The sequence below is a fragment of the Phocoena phocoena genome, chromosome 3, assembly GCF_963924675.1.
Source record: "Phocoena phocoena chromosome 3, mPhoPho1.1, whole genome shotgun sequence".
Taxonomy (NCBI): domain Eukaryota; kingdom Metazoa; phylum Chordata; class Mammalia; order Artiodactyla; family Phocoenidae; genus Phocoena; species Phocoena phocoena.
The window spans coordinates 145,341,672-145,353,796 of NC_089221.1; positions in this window are offsets into that span (position 1 = coordinate 145,341,672).

Here is a 12,125-nt window from a genome sequence, read left to right on the forward strand (position 1 = left end):
ACCCCACCTTTGAACCATCAATTCCTCATCAAATCCTCCCGGGTTGGGACACATAGTTTTCTTCGAGGGCAGGAGCCCACTGTGTCCCCTTTTGCCAGGCAAAGCAATAAAGCTGTCCTTTTCTAGTTCACCCAGAACTCTGCCTCCGAGATTTGATTCGGCACTGTTACTGAAAGCTCGGTCTCTTTGTATTCTTTGGAACTCAGGGAAGGTCACAGAGGCTGGAGTCTTGCCTACAAGAAATGGGGGACAAAAGGAGGCCTGTGCCCAGGCCCCACTCGGTTTCAGCACCGGATACAGAGAGGCTGAGCTTTCAGCATCGTGTAGTTGATTTACAATAGTATATTGATTTCAGGTGTACAGCGTAGTGACTCAAAATTTTTATAGATTATACTCTATTTAAAGTTGTTATACAATATTGGCTGTATTCCTTGTGCTGTACAATATATCCTTGTAGTTTATTTCTTTTCTACACAGTAGTTAGTATCTCTTAATCTCTTGCCTCTATCTTGCCCCGCACCGCACACTCCCAGGCATCGTTGATTTTCTAACACTCAGGTTCTCTTGCTCAGAAGTGCCCAAAGAGCTGAGCACAAAATGTGTTAAGAGCCTGTATGGTCGGGCCACTCAGGATGGCTCCTCTCTTGCTCTCTGTACATGCCGTGCCTGACCAGTGCCTGCTTCACCTACACCCTACGCACATGACTGACCTTCCTGTGTACTTGCCCCAGGCCCCAGCTGGTGATTGTTCTTATCAAAGGGGCAAGGAGGGGCGTGCCCCTCTGCTGGTTTCCCTGGTAACTGAGGAGCCTACCAGATGTCAATCCCCCTCTATCTGGTAATCCCCCCTCCCCCCACCTCCCCCAGAGAAGATTACCACCACGTCCTGCTCACCGTCCACTACACGTGTTGGGGTGTTGCTCCAGGACCTTGCTTCAGACGTGTAAGCTCCCGCATCCATTAAACCATCGATGATTCTGTTGCTGACTCCAGGGCTTTCTTCAGTCTTGAAGCTGGGCAAGTGCAGGCCTTGCAGGCCTGTGGGGTGCAGCCCTACAGTGCCCTTAATATCTAAGGGAGGTGATAGACCAGCTGTGCAGGACATGCTAAATGGGGATCAAAAAACCTGGTCCCTTTGCTACTTTGAGAGTATAAAAGAGGCAGGTAGATTGTGGAGGGAGAGCGACCAAGAGTAGGAATTTCTTTGAGAGGTGCTGTGTATCTTCTCCCCCTGCCTACACACACCTTGAATGAAGTGAGGGCGCTCCCTGAGAACCACTGAGAATGTGACAAGTGTCTCCCAGAGTTCAGGGGTCAATCTGGAACAGATGGCTCTTCCTTCCTAAAACTAGAGGCAAGCGGTTGGCTAGAGCCCGGCTGAGGAGGCAAGACTACCATGGGCACACGCCAAGCCAGCTGGCAAGGAAGCCCACAGGATAGGCCTCTCAGGGCACAGGACGGAGACAGCAGGGATTGGGTCGGCTGGCATGTGTGAGTGTGTGTGTTCACGCGGGCACACGCGCTTGTGTGTGATCTGGAAGTTCCTCCTCAGTGGGCACCACGATGAGAGCTGCTGGGAGATACTCATCAGCCTCAGTTTCTCCTTCTGAGAGCTCTAGCTGGGCATGGCCTCCAGACTTCCACCTAGAATCCTCTTCTGCCCCCAGAAGTCTCTGGCAGTGACTAAAAGGAAACATGGTGCCTCAGAGACAAGGCGTTTCAGCAGCTTCTTCTCATCTTCTTGTGACACTTGTGTAGAAATATAGGGATGGTTGTTAGGCCAGGCTGGGCCTGGTATCCAGGGACATGGCCCTTCCTGACCTCCACTCTCCTGGAGCCTCCAGAATACCTGCCCTCCATCACCAGTTCCCTAGCCTGTTATCCCTGGCTAGAGAGATGAGGTCATGGACCAATTGCCAAAGTTGCCCAGTGCTGGGTCCTGGAGCTGTGAGGTCTGCGACAGTCAGAACCCCTGGCAGAGCTGAAACAAAGATTAAAGAAGTGAGAAAAAGGGACTTCCCTGGTGGCGCCCTGGTTAAGAATCTGCCTGCCAATGCAGGGGACATGGGTTCGATCCCTGGTCCGGGAAGATCCCACATGCTGTGGAGCAACTAATCCCGTGCACCACAACTACTGAGCCTCAGCTCTAGAGCCTGCGAGCCACAACTCCTGAGCCCGTGTGCCACAATTACTGAAGCCTGTGTGCCTAGATCCTGAGCTCCGAAACAAGAGAAACCACTGCAATGAGAAGCCCATGCACCACAATAAAAAGTAGCACCCAAATGCCGCAACTAGAGAAAGCCCACACACAGCAATGAAGACTCAGCAACGCAGACCCAACGCAGCCAAAAATAAATTAATTAATAAGTTAACTGAAAAAAAAAAAAAAAGTGAGAAAAGTTATAAGTTACCGTAGTTCAAACAAAGAGCATGAAAGCCCAGTGCACCCAGAGGGCAGACTGCTTCGTCAAGGTTTCTCCACCCTCCCTGGAAGATTTCACAGAGCCCATGGACATTAGCACATGTCATGAATCAGGCCAGCATTTCAAATCAAGATGGGACGCATTCACGTTAGCCTAATAGTTTGGACCTTCTATCAGCAGATTTGGATTCTCAGCCTGGCTTTATCACTTAACAGCTTCAGGGCCGTGGATGTGGAGTGTCACTTCCCCACGCCGAGCCTCACTTTTCTTCATCCTTGGAGATGATCATACCTGTTCTAAAGGGTTGTTGTAGGAATGAACTGAGGTAACACACATGAAGTGGCTTGTTTGGTGTCTGGGAAAGGACAGGGACACACAAACTGCTTTCTTTCCTTGTCAGCTTTGACCTAGACCCCTGTCTCTAATCATATTGATGGAGCAACCACTGCTTGTTGGGAAGAGAGGGAGGGAAGGTTTCTGTCCCGTGTCCTTGTAACACTGCAACGATGGTGGAAAGGATGGGCATGCTTCCTCTCAGCCAGCCACTCCCAATAGGGAATGCCATCCACCTGTAGGATGGGTGCGATGGACTCCGTGTCAGGCACCAGGGGCCAGGTGTGATGCAGGGTCAGATCAATGCAGAGCATAGATAAAAACCCACAATCTGAAAGAAAGAGACCTGGCTCAAGACCCTCCCCAAACCTAATGGCCTCCTCACCTGATCTCCCAGATCCAGTTTCACTGAATCCATCTTCCATGTTGCCTCAGAGGGAGCTTTCTGAAACCCTAGCCTGTTCAGGTCAGTCCTCTTAAAACCCTCAGTGGATCCCTATTGTCTAGCACTGAGACTTTCAAATAATGGATTACGACCTTTAGTGGGCCATGAAATCAGTGTAGTGAGTTATAGTCAGCCAACATTAAAAAAAAAAATTGAATAGACTAAATGTCAGCCTCAATCACATGGATTATTTTGTGAGACAGTTGTTTATTTCAGTATGGTTTATTTCAGATTGTTATCAACGCAAGTGCATATTCTCAATGGGAATTTGAGCTCCACATGTTTGACATGTATCTAGGATAGTGTGGCATAATTTTTGACAACTTTGCATTGAGGTATAACGTTTATTCAAGGTAAGTCCAGGGTCTTAAGTGTGTAGCTTGATGAATTTTTATATATTCATATTCTCATTTAGCCACTAACCCAGATCTAGATATAAAACATGTCTAGCACCAGAGAAAGCTCCTTCCTGCCCCTTCCCTGTCATAACTGGAGTAGTTATGACACCCCACACCCACCTCTGCTTCCCCTGCTTCAATTAGTTCTGCCTATTCTTGAACTAAATGACATCAAAGAATATATACCGTTTTGGGGTTTGGCTGCTTTAGCTCAATATTATGTCTGAGACACATTCATGAAGTCACATGTAGCTGTAGTGTGTCCATTTTCATCATCGTATTCCATTGTTTGAATATACTGCAGTTTAATTATACAATTCTCCTGTTGATGGACATTTAGGCTGTTTCCAGTGTTTGGCTATTAGGAGCAGAGCTCCTGTGAATATTCCCGGGCATGTCTTTTTGTGGGCATATCCACTCATTCCTTTTGGCCATACTACCAGGAGTAAAATTTCTGGGTCACAGGGCGGATGTATGATGCCTGTTTAAACTGCCAAACGTTTTTCCAAGGTAGTTACATTTGAGATTCATATGTACATATGGCTACATCTATACATATGACGTCTATATGTATATACGTATGGTCCGGGTTGCCATGTGAAATGATTTTATTATCGTGGCTCTTAGTAAGGAAAACACATTGAAAGCTACTCATTAGAGGAAAAAGTCATATTCCTTAGCATGACTTACAAAGCAGCGTATGATCTGCTTCTTTCTGTCTCTCCTGCCTCTTCTCCCACCCATTCTTCCAGTCTCTTCTCTTCACTTGGCTGAAAGATCTTTTCCTTCTTTTTTGTTTGGGGACTCCTACTTGTTCTTGAATATTCATTTCAAATTTTATTTTTTCTAGGAAATCTCCTCTGATCACCCCTTTCTCCTGTCACTTTTTGCCCCTTTATAACCTGCCCATCCCTCTATCATAATGCTTAGTGCCTTGTATTCTGTCTCCTACCAAACTATTTCCTTATACATGAGCTCCTTGAGGAAAAAACTGTGCTCCACCTTTAGAGTGCATGGTGAACATTTGTTCTTTGCCTTCTCTCCTCCACTACCCCCACTTCTTTAGTAACAGCCTCTAGTTTTAATCCAGGGAGCTACCTTTCCTACACTCTCAGTTCAGGTAACTCAGATGTGGTTCCATTCACCTGGCCTCAAAGATGTGCTTGGAATCGCGCCTTTGATCCCTCAGCACGTCCTGTATCCTTGCCATAGACCTTGGTTGCCTAGCTGGTTGGAAAGAGCTTTGGGGGACATGGACCACATTGTCTGAGTCTTCTCCATCTCCCGCTCACCCTGTGGTCGCTAGTCCATTACTTACTAGGTACTGTGCTAAGTGCTTTACATTTACAACCTCATTTAGTTTCCCCAGCAGCCCTTCGAGGTGAAGGTACTATTATCATCCCCAGTTACAGATGAGAACTTGGGTTCAAAGAGATAAATAGCACTCAGCTAATGTATATTTGTAGAACTGGGACTTAGACTAAAAGCTCAGGGCTACCTTTGTATCAATGGTAAAACATTGAACTTTTCCTCTGTTGAGAGCAGATGCTTGAAGAAAATAATATTCATGTATGGGTAGGTTTTTCACAGATGTTGCAGGAGTGGCCCCTTCACTTTTCTTGAAGCATTTTGAAGATGTCATGATGTTGTTTTCTGGCCTCCATTGTTTCCAATGAGTAGTAAGCTGTGATTATATTTGTTCCTCTGTATGAGTTGTGTCTTTTGTTTTCTGGATATTTTAAAGATTTTCTCCTTATCTTTACTCATCAGTAATTTGATTATGATGTGCCCAGGCATGGTTTTCTTTGTATTGATATTTATCATGTTTGGGGTTTTCTGAGTTTCTTGAATTGTAGATTGACATTTTTTCCTATCGAATTTGCAAAAATTTCAGCCATTATTTCTTCAGATATTTGCTTTCTGACCAATTTTCTCTCCCCTCTTCTTCTGAGACTCCAATAACACCAATGTCAGACTACTTAATTTTTCCCATCAATGCTCTGTTCATGTTAAAAAAATTTTTTTTCTGCTGTGGTTCAGTTTGGATAATTTCTGTTGACCTGCCCTCACTTTCACTTATGCTTTCAGAGTATCCAGTATGCTGTTATCCTATCTAGTGAATTTTTAATTTCAAATATTGTATTTTTCAGTTTGGGGGTTTATGTTTGGCTTAATTTTTCAGTTTGGGGGTTTATGTTTGGCTTAATCCCATGTGGCACGTGGGATCTTAGTTCCCTGACCAGGGATCAACCCGTGCCCCCTGCAGTGGAAGCACAGAGTCTTAACCACTGGACCACCAGGGAAGTCCCCTGGCTTAATTTTTTTTCAAGTAATTTTTAATTTTATTTATTTATTCATTTATTTATTCATTTTTGGCTGCATTGGGTCTTCACTGCTGCCCGTGGGCTTTCTCTAGTTGCTGTGAGTGGGGGCTACTCTTTGTTGTGTTGCGCGGGCTTCTCATTGCGGTGGCTTCTCTTGTTGCGGAGCACGGGCTCTAGGTGCGTGAGCTTCAGTAGTTGCAGCATGCGGGCTCAGTAGTTGTGGCTCGCGGGCTGTAGAGTGCAGGCTCAGTAGTTGTGGTGCACGGGCTTAGTTGCTTCGCGGCATGTGGGATCTTCCCGGACCAGGGCTCAAACCCGTGTCCCCTGCATTGGCAGGCAGATTCTTAACCATTGCGCCACCTGGGAAGTCCCTGGAATATTTTTTTTATATTGAGGTAAAATTCATATAATAGAAAATTCCCATTTTAAATTGTATAATTCAGTAACTTCTAGTACATTCATGATGTTGTACAACCATCATCACTGTCTAATTCCAGAACATTTTCATCACCCCCAAAGGAAACCCCATACCCATTAAATATTTAGTCACTCCCCATTTCCCCTTCCTCCCAGCCCCTGCCAACCATCAGTCTACTTTCTGGATTTGCCTATTCTGGACATTTCATATAAATGGAGTCATACAATATGTGGCTTTTTGTGTTTGGTTTGTCTTCGCTTAGTATATGTTTTCAAGGTTTGTCCATTGCCTGGAATTTTCAGATATTCATTTATGTATGGACTCCTGTGGGGTTTTTTTTGAATTTTCCAAGTTAATTTCTTCTCAGAGGTTTCCTATAGGGAACCCTGGAGAAGTGAGGGGTGGGAGTGCAGAGTGCGTGGGGCACACCGACACCCTTCTGTTCGTAGGTTTCTGTTTCTGCACCCCATTAACAATGCTCTTGAGGCTCTTCTGTAGGAATATCTCAGTTTTTCTACCTGAAAGTCTCCTCACCCGAACTGTAGTCAAAACACTGATGTCTTTCTAAGGCGCCCATTTAAGTGCAACGAGGTAGTGTTGTTTAGGAAGAAGTACTTGTGTTTTCAAATCAGGTGTAGATTTGAATCCCACTTTAGAGACTGCATATAGGTTTGGTGAATCCCAGAGTAGAGGAGACCTGTGTCTACTTTGTCGGCAGAACCTGGGCACGTTCCCAGAGATAGCCTGTGCCATAACATGGCATGAAAGGATTAGAGTAGAAACGGTGGGAGCGCATGAGAATGACTTTTCCACGTGTCTAAGGGTAGCAAGCGAGTGGGTGAACAGCCTTAGCTCCCCCTCATTTCTGATGGTCCCAGCATGGCATCGGGGCCACCAAGGGTTCCCAGACATCTGTGGGGAGCAGAGAGGTGGCATAGAGAACCTGCAGACCTGGAGAAGACCTACTGGATAGATGAGGCAAAAGTAGACAAGACACGTCCAGAGGTCCAGATGAATATCGGGACATCTCAGCAGCTCACGGGAATACACGAGGACAGCAAGGGGCAGACACCTTCGCATAGAATTCACATTCATATAGAATTTAGGTGTGATCCTGGAGAAAGTGGCAGAGGCTGAACTGAATGAGATTAAGTTTTTGCTTTGCAGCAGGATGGGGGCTCAAAACAGAGATTCAGTTCAACTTAGAAAAGGCAATGCACATTTTTAGCACTTCTGAATAAGTAAGCTGAGAATCCTAAATTAAAACTTTTTTTTCCTCATTGCGCTTAATTCCACTTTATTTCGTTTTAAGCCCCTGAAATAGGTAGGCCCTCTCTCTTTAAAAACATTATCAGAGAAGAGAACCCATGATTGAGCTGACCATTAGAGGGGAGAACTTTCCAGCTTTAGGGGACAACCAGGTGGTGCGGAGGTGCAATTTCTCAGCTGAAGCTCCTTGCGAAAATGCCACAGGCGTGCAGCCTGAGGCTTCCCTCTGGAAAGGGAGGGGTTAAGTTAGACTGGGTCCCTGCTGTCCTTGAGGCTGGCTTTTGTGAAAGCCCACTTCAGCGGCAGGGCTTCCTTCCTCATCCCCCTCCCCCCTCTTTTTTCCTTCCCTTTTAGAATTTTTTAGAAATTGAGGTGAAATTCACACAACATAAAATTAACTACTTTGAAGTATACACTTCAGCATCCTTTAGTGCATTCACACTGCTGTACACCCATCACTTCTATCTGGTTCCAAAACATTTTCATCAGCCTCAGTTAACTATTAAGTAGCCGCCCCTCAACCCTCTTCCCCCAAGACCTTGGGAACCACCAATCTGTTTTCTGTCTCTATAGATGCACCAGTTCTGCACACTTTATATAAATGGACTTATACAATATGTGACCTTTTGTGTCTGGCTTTTTTCCTCATCCCCTTTGCACCTTTCAGTCCTATCTCTTCTCCCGGAGGCTTTGGGGCCCACCCAAGCAGTCCTCCAGGCATTTTCTAGAAAGGAAGGAAGGTCAGAGGGCTTGTGGGTGGGAATTAGATCAGTTTAGGGAAAAAGAAACCCAGCAGTTTCTGATCAGGTCTCAGCAACTGAATTTGGTTTGGAGGCCAATTATCTCAGGCCACTAGGTTTCAAGTACCACGGCTGGGGCTTCTGAGCCATGTCATGTGGGAGACAGCCTTACCCTGCCTTCTGACTTGAAACAGATGCTCTGTGCCCATGAAGGAGGGTTGAGTTTTGAAAAGAATGCAGCCCGATGGAGACAGTGGTGTGGTTGGATTTTCACAAAGTCATATTTATAATCAAGCAGAAAAGCATGGGGAAACAGCTCCAGGATCAAGTTACCCCTTAATTCCAAGTGGCTACACCTGGCCAGGAGACCCAGGGACGCCACGCAGACGCAGTAGAAACGTACGTCATAAACTTGTGGATCTGGTCTGGTACTTCTCTGATTACACCGCCAGGATTTTGAAACTGTAAGTGAAGGAAATTGTAGGGGGAGGACATCAGAGGTGGTGGCTTCTAACTCTCTTTGTGTTTGGTTAAAGAACTGGCAAGTGACGCACTGCTGGCTCTCTGGTTTCTCTCTCGGGCTTCAGTGATTTTTTTTGTGGCGCAAAATGCCCGCCTTCTTATGTTCCCTGGGAAGGAGAAATATGGGTTGGAATTGCAGAACATGCTTTGGGCAGACTCTCTCTGGGTTTTCTTCATGCAGGATGGGCTTATTTGTCTTGATCCGTGAAGGTCTGTCCACCACTGTATGGTCTCTGAAAGTCACACAGTGCCCGTGCCTGTCCTCCTTCTAATATCGTTTATACGCAAAACTGTATGACCTTGGGTAAGGCATTTCCCTTTGTAAAGCCTCAGCTTCCTCAGCTGTACTTGAAGACATTAGATTACGTAGTGGGGTGAACAGTGCCTCCGCAAAGTTCAGATCCACCCAGAACCTCAGAACGTGACCTTATTTGGAATTGGGGTCTTTGCAGGTGTAATTAAGGTAAAGATTGTGCATTACCAAGAAAAATGCACAATGTAAGAGCGTTTCAGTTTTATTCGGACCTTACTGAGGACTATAGCCCAGGAGATTAGCCTCTCAGATAGCTCTGAGGAACTGCTCCAAAGAGGTAAGGGAAGAACCAAGATATATATGAATTATTTATTGGGAAAAACTTGTAGTAAAAAGATTAGTGCTCATCACAAAGAACAGACATCTCAAATTAATGATTTTAGTGCTCTTCTGGAAGATGCAAGAATCTGGGGTCATTGAAATTTTTTCCTTACATATGCATCTTAACTGTCTAGGGCCTGCATATCCAAAGCACGGAATGCTTCCTGTTTTCCTCCATCCTGAATTCCCCTCACAGCTCACTGTTGGTGGGCAACTGCGCTGGGTTGCAACTTAATCCTTGTAGAACTAGAATGGAGGGGGCAACATTTTTTGTTTTACAATTGAGATGAAATCCTACTGGATAAAGGTGGACCCTAAATCCAAGGAGAGTGCCCTTAGAAAAGGACACATAGACACACAGGGAAGAAGGTCATATGAAGATGAGGTAGGCAGAGATTGGAGTGACACATCTACAAGCTACAGAGGACCAAGGATTGCCAGCAAACACCAGAAGCTGGGAGAGAGGCAGGGAGTTTCTTTCTCGGGCCTCCAGTAGGAATCAATTTTCCTGACGCGTTGATTTTGTGCTTCTGGCCTCCTGAATGGTGTGAGAATAGATTTCTGTTGTTTTAAACCAGTTTATGGTACTTTGTTATAACGACCCCAGGAACCTACTACAGATTAGATACTGTCTCTGGGATTAATCCGTATCTTCATGAAGTTTATAGTTTTAACAAAGTGTACTCATATAGTGTATTTTTCATGGTAAGTTCTTGCCAAGTGCGATGTTGTGATTTGTAATAAATATATATTTGGGTATTTCCCTGGTGGTGCGGTGGTTAAGAATCTGCCTGCCAATGCAGGGGACACAGGTTCGATCCCTGGTCCAGGAAGATCCCACATGCCACGGAGCAACTAAGCCCGTGCGCCACAGCTACTGAGCCTGTGCTCTAGAGCCCGTGCACCACAACGAAGAGTAGGCCCCGCTCCCGCTTGCTGCAACTAGAGAAAGCCCGCGGGCAGCAACGAAGACCCAACACATCCAAAAATAAAAAGAAATTAGTTTAAAGAAAACACAACTATATATATATTTGGTTTTCCTCCCTTTTTCTGGCACAGTGCTCCTAAAAACCTTGGAATTTCCTGTCATAAGTGCCATAAAGATGTATTTTGTTGTGTAATGACGTGACTTCTGGAAAGCACCTAAGGATGGGAGCTGGTTGCCTGTGGAGCCAAACACGTGATAGAGGGTTGGAGCTTTCAGTCCCACCCCTGACCTGGGGAGGGAAGGTGGGCTGGAGATTGAGTTCAGTTGCCGATGGCCAATGACTTAATCAGTCAAACTTCTGTAACGAAACCCAAGAAGACTAGGTTCAGAGAGATTCCTGGTTGTTGAGCTCGGAGAGCATGGAAGCTCTGCCCCCTTTCCCCATAGCTTGCCCTAGGCATCTGTTCCTTCTGGCTGTTCCTGAGTTTTATCTTTTCGTAATAAACTGATACTCTAACAAGTAAAATGTATCCTGAGTTCTGTGAGCCACTCTAGCAAATTACTTGAACCCAAGGCGGGGTTATAACCTCCAAATCAGAAGTACGTGTAACAACCTGAACCTGCAGTTGGCTTCTGGAATTGACTGGGGAGCAGTCCTGAAGGACTGAGCCTTTATCCTGTGGAATCTGATGCTATCTCTGGGTAGATAGTGTCAGGACTGAGTGAAATTGTAGGATACCCAGCTGGTGTCTGAGAACTGTTTGGTGGCATGTGGGGAAAGTACCTGCCCTCTCCCCCACTGCCCCCATTGGAAATTGGATTAATGCAGGACCTTTTAACCTTTTTTTTTTTTTTTTTTTTTTTTTGCAGTACACAGGCCTCTCACCGCTGCGGCCCCTCCCGTTGCGGAGCACAGGCTCCGGACGCGCAGGCTCAGCGGCCATGGCTCACGGGCCCAGCCTCTCCGCGGCATGTGGGATCCTCCCAGACCGGGGCATGAACCCACGTCCCCTGCATCGGCAGGCGGACTCCCAACCACTGCGCCACGAGGGAAGCCCCCTTTTAACCTTTTAAGGTAACTCTTCTCTGTTGCAAGTGGATTTTATCAGCCCATTTCTTTTTGTTTTTTGGTGCAGATGCTCAGAGAGATGACATTTACCCAAGTGACCTAGCAAGTCAGTGACAACCCTAGGGCCCCAGTTCATGTGCTTTTCTCTCTGGCGCAGGAGCAGGTAGAGGATATTGGTGATAATATTTCAGTGGCCCCCGTCAACTGAAAAGTTCTGAGTCCATGGAGGATGTATATGATGGAAGATGATCATCACGGGCATGGGCTAAAGGCCCCTTGGGGAATGACCAGCCTTACCAGCTACACCTTCGTGATCCTGCCCGAGGTCTGCCCTTGAGACTTAGGCGTCAGCTTCCATGGACTCACCACCTTCTCCTATCTTTACAACACCTGTTGCAATCCCTCCTTCTACCCTTGGAAAATAGAGATTGTTTTTGAGGCCAAAGGTAGGTTAGTATAGTGGGGTGGAAAAATGTATAATTTTAGATTTAGCAGACCTGGGTTTGAATCCTAGCTCTGCAGTTTACTAGCTGTGGAACCCCAAGTAATGGCATCACTTCTCTAAGATTAAGGTGCTTCATCTATAATATGGAGATAATAATCCCTACTTGCAGAATTTTGG